Source organism: Palaemon carinicauda, chromosome 6, assembly GCF_036898095.1.
Source record: "Palaemon carinicauda isolate YSFRI2023 chromosome 6, ASM3689809v2, whole genome shotgun sequence".
In the NCBI taxonomy this organism is placed as follows: Eukaryota; Metazoa; Arthropoda; class Malacostraca; order Decapoda; family Palaemonidae; genus Palaemon; species Palaemon carinicauda.
Window position 1 is genome coordinate 2,708,888 of NC_090730.1, and position 7,263 is coordinate 2,716,150.

The 7,263-nt window shown below is 41.0% G+C and overlaps 2 non-coding genes across 2 annotated transcripts; both read left to right on the forward strand.

The window, feature by feature from the left end:
* Positions 1 to 2,803: 2,803 nt before the first annotated feature.
* On the forward strand, positions 2,804 to 2,876 carry TRNAR-UCU (transfer RNA arginine (anticodon UCU)). Its single transcript has one exon. It is a non-coding gene; the product is annotated as a tRNA-Arg (tRNA).
* Positions 2,877 to 4,096: 1,220 nt separating this feature from the next.
* TRNAR-UCU (transfer RNA arginine (anticodon UCU)) lies at positions 4,097 to 4,169 on the forward strand. Its single transcript has one exon. It is a non-coding gene; the product is annotated as a tRNA-Arg (tRNA).
* Positions 4,170 to 7,263: the final 3,094 nt, after the last annotated feature.

Consider the following 7,263-nt stretch of genomic DNA (forward strand, 5'->3'; position numbering starts at 1 on the left):
CGGAAATTATACCAATTCGGCTAGTTGTTGACTTCTGGTGTTTATGGTGATAGTCTGTTGACTTATGATAGAGCACAACTAGAAGGAATCTGCTCACGGATGGTTATACAATTGACATAATTAAATCAATAATTAGGAAACTCTGGTATGCTACCCAACTGTGGTGAGGTACACAAAGGTGTGAGCCGAACAGGTATTTTAAATTTTCCAGTGTTTCTCTATTAGTCCCCAAGTTTCAGTTAATCAACAGCCCAAGGTGGCGGACAGGTACATCCCACTGCAGGGGTTGCTAAAAATCTCTGGACAAGAGAAGGTCACCTTTGGAAACTGAACCTGACAACATACAATGTCAGGACCCTTTTTCTAGGGAAGAAGATCTTCTGTGTTACTAGAAAAACTGAAAATTAATAATTTGGGATATAACAGGATTAAGCAAAATTAGAACTGGGGAATCTTACATAGAGGTAAAAGATCGCCTTATATTATACTTCAGAGGACATTGAACGAACAAAGGACTGGATACTGTTGAGGAGTCACTGACCTTGAACTACTTCGAGTTTTGTTAGGGTTCAACCTCTTCCTCTATATTTAGCTCCATGTACTAATCTTAGCTAGATCTCTGTTAAGGGATTCAACAATTAAATGTCAGATGGAATTAGAGCAAAGAGACTAGAATCACCTGTACTAGCAACAAGCTTGTTTTCAGTGGGTATATAAAAGACACAGAACTCTACATTGAGGAACACCAGATATATTCCTATAACAATTATGGTTCCCTATAAGATCTACTCTTAAATATTTAAAGGTCACTCATGAATGGCGGAGGCAAGGGACAGTTACACTGCCTTAGCAGATCAATGCCCTAGAGACTGAATATTTATATTTATAATTAGCACTCAAGCCCCTATCCACCAAAGCTAGGACCATAAAGGGCCAGGCAATGGCAGCTGAGGATTTAGCAGGTAGACTTACATGCTCTCCTGCAAAAAAAAAAAAAAAAAAAAAAAAAAAAAATCCTCAGTTTACAAGGAATGGTGGGGTTGCAGACACTACAAGAAACTATCGAGCCTGAGCGGGGCTCAAACCTAAATCCAGCAGTGTGTGTATATGTGTGTGTGTGAGTGGCGTGTAGGTATTCACATGTTTATGTGGGTGTGAAATTCATGGAATTAAGATATTTCTATAATCGATTTTGAATAAAATCGTGGGTAACAAAAAAGGGTTGATTTGAATGATAATCTCACCCTTGTTAATCAGGATGCGGAAATTATACCAATTCGGCTAGCTGTTTACTTCCGGTGTTTATGGTGATAGTCTGTTGACTTATGATAGAGCACAACTAGAAGTAAATTTCTCACGGATAGTTATAGAATTGACATAATTAAATCAGTTATTAGGAAACTCTGGTATGCTACCCAACTGTGGTGAGGTACACAAAGGTGTGAGCCGAACAGGTATTTTAAATTTTCAAGTGTTTCTCTATTAGTCCCTCATCATCATCAAGTACGGGGTGTTCGATGTCGAACGGCCATGGCCCTCTGCACAAAACATCTCCATTCATTCCGGTCTTGAGCCTTCCTTTCCAACTCCACCATCGTTAGCCCGCACATCTCCTTGATATTGTCACTCAATCTAGTTTTAGGCCTTCCTCTCGTTCTTGTACCGTAGACTGATCCAATTAGTAGCATTCTTTCCACAGTATTGTGTTTCCGAACCTGGTGTCTAATAAAAGTTAGTTTTCTTTCATCCAAAATGTCAAGTAATCTTTTTTCGATATTAGTCTTTTGTAGAACTTCCACGTTAGTCTTTTTCTTAATCCAGCTTATCCCAATGACAGTAAAACAACAGCCCAAGGTGGCGGACAGGTACATCCTACTGCAGTGATTGGTAAAAATCTCTGGACTAGAGCTGGTCACCTTTGGAAACTGAACCTTGCAACGTATAACGTCAGGACCCTTTTTCTAGGGAAGAAGATCTTGCTGTGTTACTAAAAGAGCTGGAAGATATAAATTGGGATATAATAGATTAAGCAAAATTAGAACTGGGGAATCTTACATAGAGTTAATAGATGGCCTTATATAATACTTCAGAGGATTTGAAAGGAACAAATAAGTGGATAGTGTTGAGGAGCCACTTTCCTTGATCTACTTACTTTGAGTTTTGTTAGGGTTCAACTTCTTCCTCTATAATTAGCACCATGTACTGATCTTAGCTAGATCTCTGTTAAGGGATTCAACAATTAGATTCAACATTCAGATGGAATTAGCACAAGGAAACTTGCATCATCTGTACAAGTAACAAGCTTGTTTTCAATGGGTATATAAAAGACACAGAATTCTACACTGAGGAACACCAGATATATTCCTATAACAATTATGGTTCCCTATAAGAACTACTCTTAAAGGTTTAAAGGTCACCCATGAATGACAGAGGCAAGGGACAATGCCTTAGCAGATCAATACCCTAGAGACGCCATATATATTTATTATTAGCACTCAAGCTCCCCTCCACCAAAGCTAGGACCATAGAAGACCAGGCAATGGCAGCTGAGGACTTAGCAGGTAGACTTATATACTCCCCTCAGCACAAAAAACCTCCTCAGTTTACAGGGAATGGTGAGGTAGCAGACACTACAAGAAACTTTCGAGCTTGAGCGGGGCTCAAACCCGAATCCAGGTATTCATATGTATATGTGGGTGTGAAATTCATGGAATTAAAATATTTCTAAAATCGACTTTAAATAAAATCCTGGGTAACAAAAAAGGGTTGATTTGAATGATAATCTTTCCGTTGTTAATAAGCTGTCGTCATGGCGCAGTGGATAGCGTGCTGGACTTCTAATCCAGAGGCCGCGGGTTCGAATCCCGCTGGGGATGCGGAAATTATACCAATTCGGCTATTTGTTGACTTCTGGTGTTTATGGTGATAGTCTGTTGACTTATGATAAAGCACAACTAGAAGGAAGTTTCTCACGGATGGTTATAGAATTGACATAATTAAATCAATTATTAGGAAACTCTGGTATGCTACCCAACTGTGGTGAGGTACACAAAGGTGTGAGGCGAACAGGTATTTTAAATTTTCAAGTTTTCTCTATTGGTTCCCCAGTTTCAGTAAAACAATAGCCCAAGGTGGCAGACAGGTACATCCCACTGCAGGGGTTACTAAAAATCTCTCTACTAGATCAGGCCACCTTTGGAAACTGAACCTTGCAACATACAATGTCAGGACCTTTTTCTAGGGTAGAAGATCTTGCTATGTTACTAGAAAAACTGAAATAAATAAATTGGGATATAACAGGATTAAGCAAAATTAGAACTGGGGAATCTTATATAGAGTTAAAAGAGCACCAGATATTATGCTTCAGAGGACATTGAACGAACAAAGATCTGGATACTGTTGAGGAGTCACTGACCTTGAACTACTTTGAGTTTTGTTAGGGTTCAACTTCTTACTCTATAATTAGCACCACGTAATAATCTTAGCTAGATCTCTGTTAAGGGATTCAACAATTAAATGTCAGATGGAATTAGAGCAAAGAGACTAGAATCACCTGTACTAGCAACAAGCTTGTTTTCAGTGGGTATATAAAAGACACAGAACTCTACATTGAGGAACACCAGATATATTCCTATAACAATTATGGTTCCCTAAAAGAACTACTCTTAAAGGTTTAAAGGTCGCTCATGAATGGCAGAGGTAAGGGACAGTAACAATACCTTAGAAAGTCAGTGCCCTTGAGACTGACCAGATATATTAACGATTAGCGCACAAGCCCCTCTCCACTCAAGCTAGGACCATAGAGGACCAGGCAATGGCTGTTGATGACTCAGCAGGTAGACCTATATGCACCCCCCAAAAAATCTATCCTTAGCTGACGGGGATGGTGGAGTTGCAGACACTACAAAAAACTTTCGAGTTTGAGCGGGGCTCAAACCCCAGTCCAGCAGTGTGTGTGTGTGTGTGTGTAGGTGAGTGGTGTGTAGGTATTCACATGTATATATGGGTGTGAAATACATGGAATTGAAATATTTATCAAATCTATTTTAAATAAAATCCTGGAGAACAAAAACGGTTTAACTTCAGGTGATAAGCTGTCCTCATGGCGCAGTGGATAGCGCGCTGGACTTCTAATCCAGAGGCCGCGGGTTCGAATCCCGCTGAGGATGCGGAAATTATGTTGAAGTTTGAGGTTGGTCTTAATGCTGCTTTCTGAACCTGATGAAATTTCGAGGAAATTGATTAAGGAAGTTCATGATGAAGATGGAAATATCTGAAAATACATCGTACAATAGACTAAGAAAGATAAGACTCTCGAGTACATAGATATGAAATCTCTTTAAAAACAAGTTTCTCTTAAGTCAAGTCAAGAGAGAAAGTTCAAATTAAAATAGCAATTTCAAAATTTAATTTGATAAAAGGCAACTAAATTTACAATCAATATAATGTTAATTGTAAATTTAGTTGCCTTTTATCAAATTAAATTTTGAAATTGCTATCTTAATTTGGTTAATTTGAACTGTCTCTCTTGACTTGAACATATCTTAAGAGAAATGGAAGTAAATATACTGAGAATGCATTTCATGTATCTCCTTCAAGAACTCCAGGGACTTAAGTGGGTTGGGTGAGAACGGTGTGAGTGAGCCGATGTGGGTTAGAACGTTGTGGGTGAGTGCTGTGGGGGATGTGCGTTGGAAATCGTAGTTGACCTGTTGTTGTGGGTGGGTGCTGTGGATACTGTGGGTGTGGATAATTGGTGTGGGGTTGTGGGTTGGAAATCGAAGTTGGCCTGTTGATGTGGGTGGGTGCTGTGGATACTGTGGGTGTGGATAATTGGTGTGGGGTTGTGGGTTGGAAATCGAAGTTGACCTGTTGTTGTGGGTGGGTGCTGTGGATACTGTGGGTGTGGATAATTGGTATGGGGTTGTGGGTTGGAAATCGAAGTTGACCTGTTGTTGTGGGTGGGTGCTGTGGATACTGTGGGTGTGGATAATTGGTGCGGGGTTGTGGGTTGGAAATCGAAGTTGACCTGTTGTTGTGGGTGGGTGCTGTGGATACTGTGGGTGTGGATAATTGGTGTGGGGTTGTGGGTTGGAAATCGAAGTTGGCCTGTTGATGTGGGTGGGTGCTGTGGATACTGTGGGTGTGGATAATTGGTGTGGGGTTGTGGGTTGGAAATCGAAGTTGACCTGTTGTTGTGGGTGGGTGCTGTGGATACTGTGGGTGTGGATAATTGGTGTGGGGTTGTGGGTTGGAAATCGAAGTTGGCCTGTTGATGTGGGTGGGTGCTGTGGATACTGTGGGTGTGGATAATTGGTGTGGGGTTGTGGGTTGGAAATCGAAGTTGACCTGTTGTTGTGGGTGGGTGCTGTGGATACTGTGGGTGTGGATAATTGGTGTGGGGTTGTGGGTTGGAAATCGAAGTTGACCTGTTGTTGTGGGTGGGTGCTGTGGATACTGTGGGTGTGGATAATTGGTGTGGGGTTGTGGGTTGGAAATCGTAGTTGACCTGTTGTTGTGGGTGGGTGCTGTGGATACTGTGGGTGTGGATAATTGGTATGGGGTTGTGGGTTGGAAATCGAAGTTAACCTGTTGTTGTGGGTGGGTGCTGTGGATACTGTGGGTGTGGATAATTGGTGTGGGGTTGTGGGTTGGAAATCGAAGTTAACCTGTTGTCGTGGGTGGCTGGTGTAGATACTGTGGGTGAGTACTTGTGGGAAAATACTGTGGGGTTATGGGGTAGAAATCTTAGGTGACCTATTGTTGTGGTTGGCTGATGTGGATTACTGTGGGTAAGTGGTTGTGGGTAAGTATTGTGGGGTTATGCTATAGAAATCGTAGGTGAACTGTTATTGTGGATGGTTGCTGTGGATGCTGTGGTTGTGGGTAACTATTGTGGGGATCTGTGTTAGAAATACTAGGTGACCTGCTTAAAGGTTTTAAATGCCACTCATGAATGGCAGAGGCAAGGGACAGTGATATTGCCCTATCAAGCAGGACAATGCCCTAGAGACATATATACATATGATCACCGCCCAAGCCTCCTCTCCACCCAAGCTAGGACTAAGGAGGGCCAGGCAATGGCTGCTGATGACTCAGCAGATAGACCTATAGGCTCCCCCAACCCAACAATCCTTAGCTCACAAGGATGGTGAGGTTACAACGACCAAAGAAACTATGGACCTAGAGATAACCTTAAGACTGACCATATATACATATGATCACCGCCCCAGCCGCCTCTTTACCCAAGCTAGGACCAAGGAGGGTCAGGCAATTGCTGCTGATGACTCAGCAGATAGACCTATAGGCTCCCCCAAACCCACATTCCTTAGCTCACAAGGATGGTGAGGTTGCAGCAACTAAAAATACCAAGAAATTCGAGATACCCTAGAGACTAACCATATATACATATGATCAGCGCCCAAGCCCTCTCTCCACCCAACCTAGGACCAAGGAGGGCCAGGCAATGGCTGCTGATGACTCAGTAGATAGACCTATAGGCTCCCCCAAACCCAGCATCCTTAGCTCATTTGGTGAGGTTACAGCGACCAAAGAAACTAAAGAAGAGCGGCACTCGAGCCCCAGTCTGACAAGAGGTGGTGGGTGAGGGGAGGGGGCGGCTGTGGCAAGTCCTTCTAATCTTTCCCAGGTGAGGCTGTCCTACTAATTACTTACCTGTCTGACGCCAAGCATCGTGCAACCTTGACGCAACTGATAATTATTTCTACTTTTTTTTCACTCGATAATGAAAGAGGAAACTTCCATTATACATTTTTGAAATCTCAATTATTCTTGATTTGAAATGAAATTTTAATGGACCCACTCATACAAGGACATTATATATATATATATATATATATATATATATATATATATATATATATATATATATATATATATATGAAGTATACATATATAAATATATATATATATATATATATATATATATATATATATATATATATATATATATATATATATGTGTGTGTGTGTGTGTGTGTGTGTGTGTGTGTGTGTGTGTGTGTGTGTTAAATGTGTGGCTATATATGGTAAATTATTGAGTCTTTTTCTTCTATTTATACATCATCATCAGCCGTTACTAGTCCAGTGCAAAACAAAGGCCTCAGACATGTCCCTCCACTTGCGTCTTTTTGTGGTGTTTCTGTGCCAGTTCATACATGCATATGTATAAATATACACAATGATATACAAGTTCCAGAACTTAAGTATTCAATTATGTCTAGTCAAAATGAATTTTACAGA